This window comes from Calypte anna, chromosome 4B, assembly GCF_003957555.1.
Source record: "Calypte anna isolate BGI_N300 chromosome 4B, bCalAnn1_v1.p, whole genome shotgun sequence".
NCBI classification, from domain to species: domain Eukaryota; kingdom Metazoa; phylum Chordata; class Aves; order Apodiformes; family Trochilidae; genus Calypte; species Calypte anna.
The window spans coordinates 19,657,172-19,676,562 of NC_044249.1; positions in this window are offsets into that span (position 1 = coordinate 19,657,172).

Sequence of the window (19,391 nt, forward strand, 5' to 3'; positions counted from 1 at the left end):
AAACAAGACTATTCTGGCTTTAGAGCCTATAAACATAAGAAAAAAGGCTTAATGGCCCTGATGATTTGTCAAACAAGAGTCCTATAGATACGGAAAATGACCCCAAAAGCTAATGTCAAACATAAAATATTACAGAATTCTTGCCAAATATTTGCCTCAGTGGTGTCTTTGTTTTGCAGAAAGACTGCATCAGCATCTCCTCACTGTGTGGTCTTTTACAATTCACAAATAAGTACTCATTAGCTACAGAAATAAGGATAAATTAACCCAAAATTCATCTGAATGCATATCTCAGTGCACTTGGATGGGAAGAGTGGGCTGTAGCTTTTCATATTTGCTTGTCCCTAACTATGATTAATGATTGAAATGAAGCTGAGGTTTGAAAATGTACTGATATAAGCATGCAAAAGCATTTGAGCCTATCTGAACCTATCCCTAAGCATCTGATCCAGCAACTGGGTTGGAAACACAATAAAAAACCTCCCATTAGAACTTCAGATTTTTGGTTTCCTAATATATTTTGCCATGCCCTATTTAATAGCATTTTCCTGTGTACTATGCAACACCCATTCCATTTTTTTCTTTTTGAACTCAGTACTTCTACAGAGTAATTTTTTCTATATATATAAAAACAGTGTGTTTGGACATGGAAACTGTGTTCCCCCCTAGTATTATTACAGAGGCAAGACATAAAGCTCTATAAATGTCAGAGGACTATCTACTCTGGTTTCTTGAGCCTATCTTTACTCCTGAAAGAAGGTCAAATTAAGATTGCCAGAAGTGATAAGTACAAAGAAACCAGTAAGGTCATAACCTTAAAATAAAACCTTAATCATAATGTCTGTGAGCACTCAGTGGCACTTTCTAATACTCATGCAGCAACACTTTGGCTTTGGGATCAAGTTCAAAGCTGCTTTTGTATTCTTAGGGATCTACATGTTTGTTTCAGCCTGCCTCAATATTGCCTGATGCTGCCAATTTTCTCTGTGGTCCATTCTGACATCTTCCATATTTTTCAGCCTCCTTGTTCAGACTTCCTAATTCCTCTACTACATAATATCCTGGAAGCTCTTACCCAAACTCTTTTCATCACTTTAAAAGTTTCCAATTATTAGATTACCCAGACAGATTCCTACAGACCACTTAATGTCATTTAATTATTTTCTGACTGAGAACAATCACCATACACTTGCCCAATTCCGAGAATTTCAGAAGACTGAAAAGTTATCAGGTTTTTTTTTAGCTTGCTGGAATTATTTTCCATGTTAAGGATTTGTGCTTGGTTTTGAATTTGCATTAATCTATTTCTAAATTCCAGCCATTGTACCTGATCAGAGTGAAATACACCTGAGTATACTTCAATACTAAGTATATTCTTCAGTGAGAGTATTGGTGTTCTCTTCTGAAAAACCAACCAGACTGAACTTAATACATTTATGTATATTTATGGATATTTTCAAGTCCATATTTTCATTATGGATATTCTCAAGTCTTCAAAACCCTTTGTTTGTGCCTCCCATCTGTGAATTTTTTCAACTTCATAATATCCTACTAAAATCACTGGGCACTGACTGAGAATGCAGTATTCCAATCCTGGGCTCACAGATGCCATAAACAAAGCTATTGTTAACTTCCTTTTTTAACAAACTATTCCCTTCTTTACACATCAGGAATCACAGTCACATCATTGCTCAAAAAAATTTGATTTTCTTGCCTAAGATATCCCTTAAACCCTTGTAACTCCATATAACTTTCCAGCACACATTCTCCAGATCTGCATGACTTACCTTCATCATTCCACAATCTCTAATGCTTTACTCAGCTGTGTTGACACACACTTTGAGAGATCCAAAGTTACCAGGTAAAACAAACTCATCTGCATGATTGGTCCACCCCCCTTTTTTCTTTTTTAATGTAACACAAATCTTTGGGGCACCTCCAAATTCTGTCAGGAATAATGTCAAATCTGTCTGGGTCTGACTGACCAATACTTTCCATATCAGATAGGAATATTCACTGTGAAATTCTCCATACCAGTGATTTCTATCACCTCAATCTTTTTGACAGAATTTAACCTAGAAGACCTTTGGGAGTTCCTTTAGTCTGACAGGAGAATGGCACAAGGGATTATACACATTGAGGTCTCAAGGTAACATTACAAACTTCCTATTTGCAGTTTTAGAAAACTAAGAAGAATTTGGTCCTTTCCACATGGCACCAAAGGCATCAAGATCCCCCCTGTATGAATAAAACTGGAAGTTATGCATGGGATTAATAAATGCACATAAGCACATTTGCATCATGACTGCAACCTTTGAAAGCCTGGGAGGGAAAACTGCATTATCAGCAGCTGACAACAAGTGGAATCAGGACACCAGTCCACTTCTGAATTAAGTTTAGTCCTTTTCAGATTCATCTGGTACTCTATAATTGCTGTCAGGAGGCAACATTCAGGCCTGATAAGGGATTTGGGGGATTTGTTCCATCATTTAACAGTTGCACCTCAGCCATCAGAATACACAGATGACCTCCAGATATTCAAGTCACAGAGAGCATCTGGCAGCTTTGGGCTCGACCACTGTTCACAGCATGGACTATTTGCAAAATAACAGAGACAAACCTTAGGGCACTGCTGTTCCCACCAGCAGCTGCATCAACCTTTCTATAAGGAATACAGAATTTCATGGATTTTTTCTGTTGGCTGTAGAATTTGCTTTCATAGCAGTGCCAGCTGATTTATTTTAATTAAAAAAATAAAATTGACAGAGTTTCGAGAACAGGATCACTGGCTGTATGCAAGTATTGGTAACAGACAATTTTTAAAATTCTTTAAACATTATAAAGGGCACTTTTTCGGGTTTCAGGGCATTTTATTGGTTTGTTTTCAAGACACTGTGAGTTGTTCCTACTTTTTTATCAGTGTTCTGCAATCATGGAGCAATTCTAAATTTGCTACAGTGGATTGTTTCTCTTGGCTTCCATGGTTTGTCCAGTAAAATTGGGTCTGGCACTCTGACTAGAAGACCTAAGTTCCCTCTGCATATGCAGGATCCACCCTGGCTGTGAACTTAACAGAGCCTTAAGAGCTATTTGGTGGAGGTTTTCTATAGAATAGTTCTTTATCTGAGCTCTGTTTGCTACCATGGCAACGTAAGGTTTAAATTATTTGCCAAAGTTGTTTGCCAAAGTGTCATCTGAGACACTAGGACATCCTAAGTGTCCTTCAGAGTGGCACTTCAGAGGACATGTGTTTCACCAGCCTGTGTCACACCTTCAAAACTTGGGGAGATGCCACAGATCTACTGCCCTGTTTGAAATGGCTCCAGGTGGCTGCTTTTCAGCAGCTGACTCCAGACTCTCACATATAGGCGTCCACATTTAGATGCTGACTCCCACCACAAATGTTCATGTTGCTCCTAAACCAGGAGAGGCACTAAACCATAAAGTGATAAAAATAACAGGAATTTTTGGTCTAATTCTGATTGCAGCCTGATTTTGAAAGCAGGAAATGTTTTAGTGTTCACTTTCCCCCACTAAATATTTGAAACAGGGACTATGGCAAATACAGACTGCTATTCATTGCTTAGTCTCAAGCAAGAAGCTCAACTTTCCAGTGTCTGTGTGTCTGTACATTTTGTTCTGGTTGAAGTAACTGAAAAAACAGTCACCAGTAGATAGGAAACACAATATATTTGGTTTCCTTAGATGAGCCATCTTCCTGGAACATTTCTGAATAATCAAGGAGTCAATCCTGTGTTTGTGACGAGTAAGAGAGCTGAAGAGAACTTTCATTCAAAAATACCAGGATTGCAGTTATGGATGAGCCTTTTTTCCTGACTGCTGCATGGCCAGGATCTTCCCCAGAAATTCTTGATACAAATCACCTGCAAAGTCACATGTGAATCGAGATGAGAGACAAGGTTATTTCAGAATGTTGAAAATAGTTTGTTGCTCTTCCCTATATAAAATCACAGTTCAGCAAATCAGGCTATTGGGGTCTGCAAGAAAAACCTTTCTTTCCTTTCACCCTCCCCTCTTCTCACTTGCCTTTCTATAAAAATCCTCCAAAACTTCACTGAAGTTAATGAAATGTCACCAAAGTAAAAGGAATCAATTTCAGGCCATTTATGTTGTCTCACATTTGATCTTCCTCTTGATGTTTTACTTGTCTTTGTCTTCCTTTCTTATTTCCCAAGAGAACAAAATAAGCAAGATCAGAGCCCAGTTCATCACTGGATTTTTACACCAGTATAAGGCCATTTATTTCAGTGCTTTATGCAGGTATGAAATTCGATTTATAGTGTTTGAGTGTGCACATCCACAAAGTATATAAGTTACAAAGGAAGTAAGTTAGAGAAAAGTATATGAGCTGAGATTTATGGTGTTATTTTTTCAACCTAAAGTTTGTTATGGGTTTGTTTTTTTATTAAATGTCTGAGAGGTAAGGTATCAAATTTAAGATTTCAGAATTGAAATATGGAAAGATATTTAACTGTCTTGACTACAGCAGATAAAGTATCAATAATTTTGATTATAGTCTGAAGTTATTCTGTTCCATGACAAAGTTGGTAACAAAAGAAATTATACATTCCAATAAGGTATATCCCATATTTATGGGAATTAACATTGTTTTTTTTGATAAGCAAGCCAGAAATTGGCACATTTCAGGGAAAGATGCATTAAAGTTCTAAAGTAAGCAGTGATTTGCAGTCAGAGAAAAGTAGAACTTCAAACTAAACTTACAATATTAAGACTCTGTCTGCTCCTTATGTTTTTAGCTACAAAGTTCCATTTTCTGTTGGGTTTGTATATGCAGCTTTTGTTCATGTCTAGTAATTTAAAACAGAGGTTCAGCAGTAAATGCCAGGCACAATCAAACTTTGATATTCTTCAGAGGCAAAACTCCTCTGAAATGTTTTTGAAATCTCTGACTTCCTACAGCAGGTACAAACATCACATCTACTGATGTCAGCTGTGCCAGAAGTTACACTCAGCTTTACTTGAACTGTATTTGGAGTAAAGTCATATTTAACTGAAGAAGGGCAGCAAAATTTATCTACAGCCATAACACATAGCTTGGATTAACGTGTAGGAACAAAACTGTCAAGTTTGATTCACATTTTAATAAAAATGTCTTAAAGAAAAACACTCAGCTCTGAGGAATAAAAAGTTTTGAGAACATATCATGAATTGATTTTACCTTCAGAATCCAGCGTGGAGCATTTAGCTATGCAGTGTGAAGCTTTTAAGTGTATTTGTATGGGTTGACTTTGGCTGAAGTGCTTCATTTTATCTTTCTATGGGGAAAGAGAGAAAACAAGGTTTAAAATTCTCATTTTTTCACCAAAGCATGCTACAATAATATTAATACAATACAATAATTAATAATTAATACAATACAATAATTAATACAATAATAATTTTCAAAAATCTCAAAGGATTCTCAGAAATTACCTGATGGCATCTTGCATTCTGTCACTTCAAAAGGGTAACACATTTAAAATTATTCCAAAAACAACTCTGTAGAAAACTTTCTTTTAAACTGGAGGATATATTTGGTTAAACATTTAAAATGTATTAAGCAAGTTTATCCTCACAAGTTACAGTTTCCTTAATTTCATTTCTTCTGGTCCCAAAGCATCTTGGCACCTAAAGAGATGCATAACTTCAAATACATGCTTAGTGTCCTGAAAGACAATGAATGAGACTTCCAGCATGCCTGAGATCCTTGCTGGACTGGGACCTATTGGCCTAGTCCAATTTCAATCTCTCTTTTAACTTATTTTAATGAGTATTAGATTGGATGCTGTATGAATTTCTTTCACCATTGTCATCTTCCAGTATTTTACCCTGAGGACTGAGTGTAAATACTTGTGATTCAATATGTATTGCTCATCACTTGCAATTAGAAAATATGCCATGTTTCCTATCTTCCTGTTCTTTGAATGGCTGCACAGAGAAGGACTTCCCACAGGATGCCTTCCTGGGCAGATTTACATCTCCCCTTCTGCAGATGCTCATATGAGGCATTGAGTTTCATTTGCTGTGAACATTTGTGCCAGTAGAAGTGTTATTGTCTGGATGTAATCAGAAAGTGAGCACAAAAGACCTGTGAGTTTATGAAACCCCTCTTGCCGCTTAAATATTTTCTACGTCTTTCACTGTGGCTGATGAACAGATGAGAGTTGGCTACAGGAACATGCCAGAGAAATGTATTTTGCCAGTCATATTTTTTCAATGGATTATTTGAAATTTTCTTAAATACTAGAGTGCTGAGATTTGTCTGAAGGCCAATATGGAATAAAATAGAAGATACCAGGGCTCATTCCAGGACCACAAAAAACATTGCAGCCAGTGCCTCACACAAACAGGTTTTTAAAACTAGATGACAACTGATGGAAAATGTTTAGTTTGGATTGAAGTTCCAAAAGAAGTAAGGCAGTTTTCTGCTAAAACTCTCAGGTTTCATGGATTAAAAGTGCTAAATAGCTGCCATATTCAACTTCAGTGGTTTGGCTTCATGGGTGAGAAAAGTAATTGTGATGTGTTATAATCATGCAGGGGTTGTATGCTGAATGATTCTATTTGATGGCAAAACTTGTGAGTAAATACATTGAATGTTTGCAGGGGAAAAAATCTCTCTCCAAGACAGGATTAAATCAGATAAGAGTTTATACTTATCCCTCTCTGCAAGCTTAATATATTACAAAATACTATATAAATATAACAAGTTCACTTCACAGATGACCTCATAAATCATATGGTGAAGATGTTTGTGTCTCCAAAAGAAGGAAATTCCCCTCAGATTTGAATAATTAGAAGCTGGGAGCAAGGGTGTAGATGAAGAGAAAAGATGAAGATCTGTTTCCTGTGGAAATAATACCCTAAAAGCTGGGTTATCAATCCAACAGGACAGATTCCCTAATACAATAGCTACCTTTTAAATTAGCTCCTGTAAATTAAACAGCTCAACTAAACATTGGCAGGGTCTTATCACCATAATGCACAATAAAGTCTATGTTATTAAAATTCCACTAAAGAAAACTTGGTGTGAGATAAAGCAGACATGAATGATCATTTAACATCAATCCTGATGACAACCATTTCCACTTTGCTATTGAAATTCCCTCCTTCCTACATTTTAATTTCCAAATACAATACAAACAACATGCTCTAATCAATCACCTATACATCCACCATATTTTTTATACAAGGCCCTGTATCTTAGCTATAGAAGCCATCAAAGAGGATTTATCTTCCAGCCTCTTGTTTTCCAGCCTCGCTAACTGAAAGCAAAGGTAGGGAGAGGTGAGGTGGTACAGAGAAATAGCAGGAAACAGGAATAGCAGGAATTTTAGGGACCATAGGTAGTTTCAACAGTGACTTTTGCATTCAGAACTGATTTAGTGATGAATCACAGGTGTTGATAACAGTCAAATATAGTTCAGTCCAAAAGAGAGCCAGGTTTGTGTGGCACTGCATCACCTGAATGTGATTACATCCCTCCCACACCAGATCTAAATCAGAATGAGCTACCTTGATCATCTCTGCAAAGTGATTCCAAGCCCAGGTTTGTCTCATGTGGGATCAGTTTGGGGCTCCTGGTCCTGAATTCCCCTCTGCTCCTGTGCTTAAGGACTAAATTGGGATCTCAGTCATCAGGGATTATGTTGGTTCCTGGAGGAGATGTGGTGTCTACAGGCACAGTCTGCTGGCTGTGGTTCTTCCATGTTTGTAGAGACAGGGTGGGATATCCACACTGATAGTTTATAACTTATGTTCAGGTGGGGTAGAAGGTATAAAGAGCATAAATCCCCAGTGTTTGCTTTGAATGGGCATGAAAATCTGCAATTGTATTTGCATTAAGCACTTGCACACATGGCCTACTTTTCAGAGGGGAATTATAAGTAAAAGTAGTTAGCACTTAACATTTGCAAGAGTAAAAATAAATCAGATCACATGGGCATGGTGCCAAGAGATGGTTTAGTTTAGTAAGCTGAGCTTGGAATGATTTTACTACCCACCCCTCCACCCCCCACCCCAAAAAAAAAAAAAATTATGAAAATATGAGTTATTTCTATCAAATGTATCTATTTCACTCACCTCTGAGAAGGCTGACAAAGAGCTGAAGAGAAAATGGCTCTTTCACTAAAATGAGGACCTTTTTTCTGAAATCCCATACAGATCACTGGAATGGTACCATTGAAAATTTAGGACACAATTTGATAAAAATGTGTTTCTTCTTTATTTTTCATGTCTTTTTTTTTTTCCTGGAAAAAACAATTTGGCATAGTTACTGTATGGAATAATGATCTAAACAAGGACAGCATTTCATTCAGTCTCCATCAGAAGATGCAACTGGAGATTTCAAAAGGTGAGCAGGGTATAAAATAAGGAGGAGAGAAAATACTGCCACCAGTTTTATCACATTTCAGAGTGAGAACAGAAAAGGATGTTATGGAAAATAGATGTGAAATGATTTGAAAATTAAGCACATGTAACAATGGCTCTGAAAGAAACATGAACTAAGAACTAAAAGGGAAAAAAACAAGGAAGGATAAAATGGAACTGTTATGCATGCAAACAAGAAAAAGGATTCAATCAACTCATGCAGATGCAAATCAAGACGTTTACCATTTTGAAGATGAGCAATACAATGCAGCAGGAAAAATTTGTAGACAAGAACACGTTCTGGGAAGCTGATGAGTTTCACCTGAAAAGCAATTCTCTTATGGGAACCTCAGAAGAAATGTTTAGAATGAGGCATGGGCTGCTCTGACATCTCTTCATGCAGAGCAGGTATTCATAACCATGACCTTTTAAACTTACAATATCAAGGGGAAAAAAATCCCTGTCAAAGGTATTCTGAGTATATCCACAAGGAGGAAATCAGGTTGGTAACAAAGTGCATGCATTTCCTAGTAGCAGGCATCCCCCAGGAGTTTAGGTTCCAGGAGTTTTAGTTTTACATCCTAAGTTCTGTGGTGCTAGAATTAAGCCAAAAGTAAAAGTTTCTCATTGCTAAGAAAAATAAAGATAAGGAAATGTGCTCCCTTCAGCACTGGGATGAGATTATTAACACTAAAATGATATTGTACCTAAACCAATGCAAGGAAAGGAAAACATTCTGTTAAGCAAACTTTCTAATGTATAATTGAAAGGGAAATTCCTCTTTCTTTGTGCTTGCTGATCTATAAAACATAAGGTGTTAGGACTTCTGTGTTGTCTGCTGCTGGGTCTGACACTCAGAAAAAGGGGATTTTTCATTCCCAGACCTGCAAGACATCAGTTGAATTATTTACAAAGCCATTATACATTGCAAACCATGACAGCACAATAATAGCAGGCTTAAAATTTGGAGCTGTTTTAATTAAATTCACATTTACCTCTTGAATCAAAACTGGGCATTTTGAGTGCCTTGACATCACTGAATCTGTCTTTCTGTTTGTCTCCCAGCAAGGCACACACATCTTCAGTGCATGGGACAAAGGACAGAACGGAGATGTTTTGCCTTTTGCCAGCTTCTCCCAGAATTTCCAAGGGAAACAAATGAACTTCAGATGCATGAAATGTATCCTTGCCCAGAACTATATGGGCTGTTTCTCTCTGGATGAATTATCTGTCATAATTTCTTTTCTTTTCTTTTTTTTTCTTACATGTACTGATCCATAAAATAAAATCAAACCCCTCATGTTTCACAAGCTGCTTGTAAACAGCATGTAGGTAAGATACATGGTTACTGTGTTTGTAGAATAACTAACTGGCTTTTGTGATCACATTTTTTTCCTTGAATAACTGATCCAATTTCAAATTTCTCTATGTTTATAAAATAACACTTGCTACTATCTGTAAAGGAAGGAATCATAGTTCAGGTGGCCACGAGGAGACATTTACTTCACCTGCAATAATTAAACAAGGACCTGACAAATAAAAAGTAAACAAAACCACAGCTTAATAACTTCAATAGGTTTATGATATAAAGGATCAAAATCATTAAGTAATATACCACTGTAATATCAATTATTAATGTATCATTAATTAATATATTCAACTGGTGCTAAACCACGACAGAGCTTCTTCTGCCACCATCCCTACCTATCACAAAGCTCAGTTTGTTAATTAAAAGCACAAAAGAGGGCTTTTTACAATTTTATTTCTTGTATATTATTATTTCTTCATGCTTTATTTGATAACCTTGCAGCTCTGCCCTGATCACAGCATTTTCCATTGTATGGCAGTCCAAGTCCCAGTATGCTGTTTACATTCTTCACTGAGAATTTATTAAGATTTTTTTTTTTTTTCTGGACATTGCTTCACAACTGTGTGCTGTAAACCTGTGAGCAGATTACACTGAGCCAAACTATGGCCATTGAATCAAATTCCAACAAGGTTTGTATGGTCCTGAAGAGAGTTAGAGAAAGTAATTCCAATATGAAAAGACTTCAGTTTGTTTCTTTGATTGAATTTTTTTTTTTAAATGGTGAGAGTCTTAGATGTGTTCAGTAATAAAACAAAAATATCAGCATTGCTTTGGATGCTTTCTGATTCCCTCTCCATTTTCCTATTCTGTACCAATTTTGTTGATAAAAATGAATGTTATTGTTTTTCAGCAATTGAATCTGATTCAACATATTTTGCTCTGCCCTAGGGAAAACAGAGCTCCATATCCCTTTCATTCAGAAGGAAAACTTGTTGGATTTGTACAACACTGTGCTGGAAATTTTTAGTTCTTTTTATCCAGCTGCAAAGAATTATCCCCTAAAACCTATGAAATTAAAGTGAAATGCACTTGTAAAAAAATAATGAGAGAGGCTATAACAGAATAGACTTGGGGAATGATTTATAGAACTAGTTTGAAAAATAAGTGTCCTCCATTTAGAACTAGATACTAATCTGCCTGTCAAGGTGGGATTCAGCCTTTTCTGTGCTATGCTGATAATTAGACTGAAATAGTTACCTTTATAAATAAAAGCAAACCAGAATCTAAAACCATTATATTTCTTCATTTTACTGTGCATTTAAGACAAATTAATCCAAGATATATTTTGCTCATTTTGTATTTTCTGTTCATGTTTTGCTAGGGATACAGGAGCATGGATGTAAAGAAGTCTATAAATTAAAACAAATCTATGTTTTACAGTAAATACTACCAGATCTTTATCATGCATTGGCTTAATGTGAGCAACCAACAGTTTTCATGGTAGTTCATTTGCATTTCTTTCCAAGGTTTTTTGACTCATAGAGTCATAGGATAGCTGGGATTAGAAGGGAACTTAAAGATCATCTCCTTCCAACCCCCCTGCATGGGACCTCCCACTAGAATCCAATCAGAGAATGGTTACAGAACAGAGTCATGGAATGACAGTACTTAGTTTGTGACAATTATTCTGGTGAGGGCAAAATTGAAACAGAGGCAGAACAGCATCCTCTGAGTTTCCTTATCTCAACTTTTACCCTGCAAGTCATTTTATACAATTCAGATGCAGCTCTTCACTGCCAACAGGTAGACATCACTTGTCTGTATCTGAAAGCTACTGCTCAGTCATTATCAAGACAGTTGGAATATGAAGAGAATGTCTGAAAAAAAGTTCTGGGTTTGGGTGTTTATTCATAAAGTTACAATGTTTTGAACTTTGGATGAGAAAAGTTATAATTTCACATCCTTACCAACCATGCAGTGCTCTCAGTGCATTATCATACTCTTCAAAGAGCAAAATCATCTGATAAGAAAAATTCTGCTTTTTTTCCCTTCTCTAGAACTTACTTTGATTCTCTGCATCAAGGATGAAGACAGAAAGCTTTTGGGTTGGTTTGTTTGTTTTAATGAGTAGCTAGGACTATCATTTCACACTTTAATCAATCAGGCTATCTAGATCTTTATTCTGCACCTTTCTTTACCTTCCTTAGAGTCTGAGCACTTCTAATGCTTGCAGATGATGAAAAGTCTTACCAGGATTTTTCAGTAAACCCCAAAACCCCCTGCACCTCCAAAAACCATTTTGATTTCTGAGTGGTGCTTTAAACATAATGAAATTAAGAGTTAACCTAGCACCAACATCAAAGGGAGAAGGAGATCATCCTGTACCTTCTGCTGTCATGCTCAGCAGTCTACCCTGGTCTATCAACAAACATAGGATCATAGAATCTGGTGAGGCTTTTTTTAAAAAAAAAAAATCAGTAACACTTTATCTCTCATAGGAACTCTTTCCTGAAATACTCTCAGATTTTCATACATATATTTTTTCTTGTTATTATACCTTATTCCTCCTATACAGCTGATGGGAAGAAAAGCAAATGTTTCCTCTCTATATTATGCAAAATTTATTTGAGTGGAATAAAGTTCTATTGATTCTAGCTAAAAATACCCTGCTTTCAGTTGTCATCCTCAAGTCATATGCTTTTTAGGTTCTCATGCAAGTGCATGAGATTAGTATACCCCCACTTAATTTGACCATGATTGCCTGCTATTTTATTAACCTTTATTGGCATATCTATATTGCCAAGAAAATATATTTTGAGCAGCCCCATTAATAAAAGTATTATTTATCAGAGTTGGGTTGTTTTGGTTTTTTATCTGTTTCACCCATCAGATTCTTTAGATAGATATTAAATCTGTGTATCTTAGGGTCATTGGTAGGTGTTGGTTTTGTTCTGTTTTTTTAACAACACATTCAAAAGTTAATTTTCTGAGAAAAGGAGGCTTAAAAAAACAATTTCTTACCTTTCAGAGGGAAAACTGAGGCAGAGGGGTTGTCCCTCCCTGTATATCAGGTCTTCCCCAAACTGGATTCAGTCTGTGTTAAGTGACAGATAACCCAGATAATTAAAATCTTTAATTTCCATATTTAATGATCATAGCCTCACCAATTCACATATTTCCTTGACTCCCATGGTTACATCCTTACAGGACTATGGCTCATCCTTCCTGAGGGCAGGAAGATGATCCAGATCTTTGTTCAGTTTCAGCTCAATCCTTTTACTATCAGCTCTGTTACTATCAGGTCTGTATCTCAATAGCCTTGGTGAGTCTCTGAATCTTTTTGCTAAAGACAGGAGCATCCTGTCAACAAAAGCACCTTCTGAAGCTTACAAGTCCCAGGTCCCCTCATCATAATGGAGTAACCCAAGAGATGTTATTTTACACCCATCCAGAAGCATGGCACAATTTGATGCAGTATTGAAGTATTTATTTCCTTGAATGGCCTGAAGACTTTTCACCAGATAAGTGAAAAGATAAGGTTGCAGAGAAGGTTATCAGTTAGTCCATCTTGCTGTCCTAAGGCAGGATCCTGTGCCTGCCTGTGTTTCCTAACTCAAAAAAAAAAACCAACCTGAGTTCCTTTGGTAGATTTTCCAAACCATCAGAATTTCTCTTCTTTTCTGCTATTTTTCTTCTTTGGCAACAGACTCTAACTCCATATGTTGCTTCATTCAACTATTATTAAAGAAGCTCAGCAGAGCAGAGCCTCTCCCACTCTTAATTGGATCCCTTCCACTTCCACAGGGGAGACAGGGTACTTTAGAAGATCCATAGCTGGTGGAATCTGAATGAACTGACTTTACTATCACCTTGCTCTGTGTAAGCACAGACTTATCTCAGCAAGGATAACAGCTGCTGCCCTGCATCCACCATAGGTTGTACATTTTAAAGAATTAGCCAAGTCTCACTTCCTTTTTTTTTTTTTTTTTTCCTAACAGCCCAAATAAAATACATGTGGGGAATAATTTCTTTTGTACTAAACAAACAAATGAAATAACCTTATTTAACCAACATTCAGTAACATAATACAAACTGGGAATCAGAATAATCAGAGATTCAGATAGAATTTCTTCTTTATTCCTTGTACCTCCCATTTTTTTACCTGCTGGAGCATCTCTCCATGGAAGTAAGGGAAGACAGTCTCCTTGGAAGTCATTTTTTAACAGTGATCCAGTCCAGGCATGTTATACAGAATAGGATAATTACTGAAGGGAGGCAGAGGCAGAAAGCTGGCAGGTACTTGGTGAATTCCTTACCCAAGGTATTTTCTTAGGGAAAATAAAAGAAAAAAGGGTGTCTTAGTGTTATATATATGTGTGTGTGTTTATCTATCTCTGTCTCTATCTCTATCCATATCTATATCTCTTTCTGTATATATATACCTATATATAAAAGAATCCGAACCAAAGCAGGCAGAGATTCCAAGCCAGAGATCCAAAGCAGAGCCAGATTCAAGCTGAGATTAGATGAGATCTCACTAGCTAAGCAGGGCCAGGTCCCACAGACAGACTGAGTGCAAAACTGAAGTTGTATAGCCTTGGGCAAGGCATGATTGCAGCTTTCATGGAACTGACCACTGGAAAGTCATTGCTGTGATGATTTTCACAGCAGCTGCTTGGCAGGAGCATTAAGATGAGACAAAGCCACTCCACAGTTCTGTTGCTGACATATTGAGCCTGAGGTTTCATTAGCATCAGTGGTCCTACTGCTGATGGATGGTGGGTTTTGCTGGCATCAGAAGCCAAGAATGTCTCTCTCCTTACTGGAAGGCCCCACTGGAGTTGTGCTGAGAAGAAATTTGCCCACATCTATGGTCTGAGTCACTGCCTAGGTCTGATTTCACTCCAAAAGTCTGAGTGTCCTTTTGCTAATTCCACAGAACAGCATTCAGTTAGGATGACTCAAAGAACTGAGTTTAGTTCAAACACCAGACAAGAAGAACTGGAGTAGCTCAGAAGGAAATTACTAATTTTTTATATTTTCTACTTTCATAATCATGTATTATTTGAACTAAGTTCAGATAAGCTTCCAAACACATATGTTGTGCTTCAAAACCTTGAATTTCAGGATTGGTGGCATAAAACCCTCTAATTTTCTCATCTCCACCTCTTCCCCTGTCATCAAGCTGAGAGAATTAGATTAATGCACTGGGAATTGGTGAGGTATCCACTGCATTCTAGTGCAGAGCTGTGGGATGGTAAACCTGACCACACAGGTGTGCAACTTCCTATGAAATGCTGGGCCAGCAAGACAAGAAGCAACATAATAGAACAAGAGTCTGGCCTGGGTATGCATGAAATATAAAAGAAGTACCCAAGCAATCAATATGCTTTTGTTATTACTGTTAATATTTGTGATATTAACACAATAAAGTGCCAGGAAATCCTAGTGCCAGGATAATTGTGATATTAACACAATTAAGTGCCAGGAAATCCTAGTTGTAGGCCATGATCACACTCTGCTAAATAACAGTTTCTGCAATAAAATGTAAGAGACTCCTGACTTCTCTTCAGAGAGAGAACACATGCTGCTGTGTTCCTTAGGGAGAATTTTCTTTCTGCCTGCTGCTAAACCAACAGCATCTTAATCTGGGATGGGTGGAATTCTGTGCCTTGTTTCAATTGATATAATCCCTGGGGAGTCCAAATCATGGCAATGCAATGACACCCTAAGTCTTGGCTGATTCCTCTGTGTAGCTGGTACCTGGGAGATTTCAGCTTTACAGATCAGAAACTCAGATTTAGAAAGGAATTCTTGGTCCAAGATCCCAGGACAGAAACGAAAAGAAACTGTGGATGACAACTCACACCACTAATTCTAAATAACAGACCAAATGGTCTTATTTGCCAGCTTTCTGTAGCATGTCTAGGCAATTGCAGGGAAAATTCAAGGTACAATGCTCCTTTAAGTAATTTGTTTTCTTTTTCTGATTTTTTTTTAAGACAACTGTTTACATGTCACTGGCAGTTATAGAAAATAATTTGGATTTCTTTTTTTCAAAAGTAAAGAAGACTCAAAACAGTTCTGTTTAATTACTGCCATATTTTTGCCTGCTTAGTGCAGAAAAACAGTTTATCAAGTTGACAGGGAAAGAATTTATAAAACCAATAGTTGTACTTGGAATAAAAAAATATATCAATTAAACAGAAAGAAAAGTTCTGAATTCCTAAAATTGTGCAAGAGCTTGAAATATAATGGAAAATAATGAACTCTTCCACAATTCCAATAATGGTGTTCCTCCTTTTCCATGCTAATTAACACTGAAACAAAAGTTGATTATCAAAAGGTAATCAAAGCTTGCTTGTTTTGTAAATCATTGACAAGGACAGAAGCAGAATTTGGATTTTTTTCAGTCTCACAGTAACAATCCAGCAAGATACTGGAGTGCATTGCTTGACAAAGCTAATACTTCCCTAGAAATCTTACAAATGCAAATACACAATGTCTCTCATTTTGTTGCATTAATAGAAGCTCAATACACCAGCACAGAATTAGGAGTTTGTAAACTGAAATAGACTGTCCTGAACTAACACAGTAGGATGTGAAATAGAAACTACATAATGTATTTATGTCACCTGAATTATGTTTTACACTCCATTGGGAAGGGACAATTGACTGACCAGGGATGGAAAAAATACACTGGCTAATCAGAACCCTCATTAGCTGCAAGCTGAAGTAGAGTCATGAAGGAAATCAATACTACCTGAGCATCAGGACAATGACACTGAGCCTTCATCTGCAAATCCTCATTCATAGCAACTCAAGTTCCTCATGCAACCAGTCCCTATTCCTGTAAAAGGGACTAACTTCACAAGAAAGATTTATAGGGTGAGAGCCACAATGAAGTCTGCTTTCTGCTTTTGCTCAGAATGAAGAATATTGAGTCTTAAGTAATCATTAAAGCAAACCAAGCAGGTCATAACATGAGGACAGCTCATCTTCCTTTACTAAATGGAAAGAATGAGATGTGAAAAGGACCACAAGACTGAAGGAATAAAACTGGTAAATCAGTTTATATGATCTTGCCTGGGCAGGTCTAAATTTGAAGCAGTACCATGAAAAGATGAAGAAATATTCATGGAGGTTTCTTGGTCTACTGGTATGTAGAAATGGGATTTCTGAAGACTGATAGCTGTAAACTTGACAAGGAAAAAAAACCCTCCTAAGTACAACTGTCCAACTGATCTCTCTATGCTTGAACTATTAGCAGTGAAGTATATCTATAATTAATTAAAATATTGGATATCATGAGGTAGGTGGGTAGGAAGGGAATACTACAGAAGAATATAATGAATTTTTTTGTTGCCACTTCCTTCAGTTTCCATCTTCAGGAAACAGTGATAGGCTAGAAAAGATGGCTTGTGATAGAAATGAATGCCAATCCCAGTTGTGATGCTTTGATACATAGAGAGTGCTTCATTAAAACTTGTATTAAATTCTCAGCCTCTGTATGGAGAGTTAAAGAGCAGTCAAAATTTATTTTGACTTATCACTGACTTGCAGAGAATAATGATTGGAATTGTAGAATTAGAAGTAAAATGATCTGTCTGACCCTGTACTTCAGGGGCCAGTGCTTGTCCTGTATTGTAGTTTTCCTCTGAGTTAGAGGATCTATAGGTTATATCAGTCATTATTTCTCCTTGATTACACTGTGTATTTTAAATTGACCACAGAGCAGGCAGTCCTCATTGGAAAACCAGACTATGCTATTATGAAGCTTCATCCATCCCTCATCATGCCTAATTAAAAGATGACCCATCAGTAGTGACCTGCATTTTATTTTAAGTAACTTTTTTTATTAACGACCTTTGATTTCAAAGCTGGGTTGATTATAATCATTATGCTGGCTTAATATTAATGAAATGATTACTCCTCATTACCTGATTTCTGATAGGCTATTTCTGAAGAGAAATGCAGATATGTCATTAAAAGTTTAAATATATTTGACACCTACATTCAATATTAATCAGTTTTTAGTTATATTATTTTTTATTTCACAAAACCACATCTCCAATATTTAAGGTAGCCACAATCTTTCTCATACCTTGCACTAAGCAGTTTTCATTTTGGAGCTATTCTAAACTCAAATGCCCAACAAGATATGAGGTATTACAAGTAGTGAGAAAATAAGAGAATCCATGAGATGTCACACCAAGGGTGCAAATCGATTATGATGCTGTTTGCAATTATGTGGAAGTTGATGCTTAGAGAGTGAATAAAAAATTGGGCATTAGTATGGATTGTCATTATTATTAACACCTAAATTCTAGTCCATGGAGAGGAATCAAGGATAGCTGCTGTCTTTTAAATGGAAAAGAGATAAAGAAGCTTAAGAAAACCTTTCTAAGATTGCAAACAGCTGGAGAAGCAAGTGAAATATTCGAAGCAATATTTGAGGCAGAAAGCAAGGACTGCTCTCTGATCATCACCATAACATGAGAGGAGCATCCACTTTTCTCCAGTGCCTATAGGAGTCCCAGAGCTGCAGTTCTCATTCCCTTGGGTAGGACTTCAATCACCAGCTCAGAGGTGATTGGCACTGGAGATGGAATAATCTGTTTTTAATAGGACTGACATCCCTGAGCCAAAAAGGAGACAAGAAAGAAGAGAGTAGAAAGAGAAGATCCAACAGTTTGCAAATGTGATCCACATTCTTTAATCCATAATAGTAGTAAGGAGGGGATTTCCATGTTCCAGTTTACTCCATAAGCTGTCTGGGTATTGTGGGCACCAGTCACCCATCATAACTATGTACAAAGCTCTCAGGGCCTCAAACCCCTTTATACTCCTCCTACATTAACCACAGAGCTATACAGACACCTTACAATGTGCTCATTGTCCCCCTTCCTTGCCAAATGTATACAAACTCTGTATCAGACAGTAAATAACATTCAAATGGGAACAGAGCACCTAATTTGTTGTTATACCTGAAGACACAAGGAAGTTCTTGTTTATGTATAAATAAATATATTATAATAAATATATTTATACCTTAAGATACCTGACTTCCTTTGAGAAACTACCTTCCTGCAAGATCAAGGTCTGCAAGAATGTCAGAAGAACAGAAGAAAAATCACACGCCTTGCTAAAATAAATATTATACTACCTCATATTATACTATACTAATTCATCACAAACTGCCAGGGAAGTGACAATTTCAGAAACAATATGTTTGTCCTCTAATTTTTTAAACTGAAAAGCAGCTTGATATATAACTGGAAGCTGGAAGAAAGAGATTTAATAGAATTTCTGCATTAGTTTTGCATGGGAAGGAAGTGTTCTGGCCAAGATAATGATGTCTGATATTGCAACCTAGTAGAGAATTTTTCATTTTGAATACTTCTGTTAACACTTACAATTTGTGATAGGAAAATGTTTGGTAGAAATCTTATCAACCATCAGAATATTCGTCAGTGTGAAGTCAAGAGTGTGATTATTTTTGACTGCATGATTTTTGTGTTCTCCATATTGGTGTGAAACAAGATAAACTCATGTTACTTAGACACAGATAATCTGAGGGTTCCTCCTTTTACAAATCCTTTGCAAGGGGGAAATAAACTGTCTACTCTTATGTTGTGGGGAATCAAGAACATTTACTTAGTCATGAAATACAGAATTGAGTCTTAAGGTT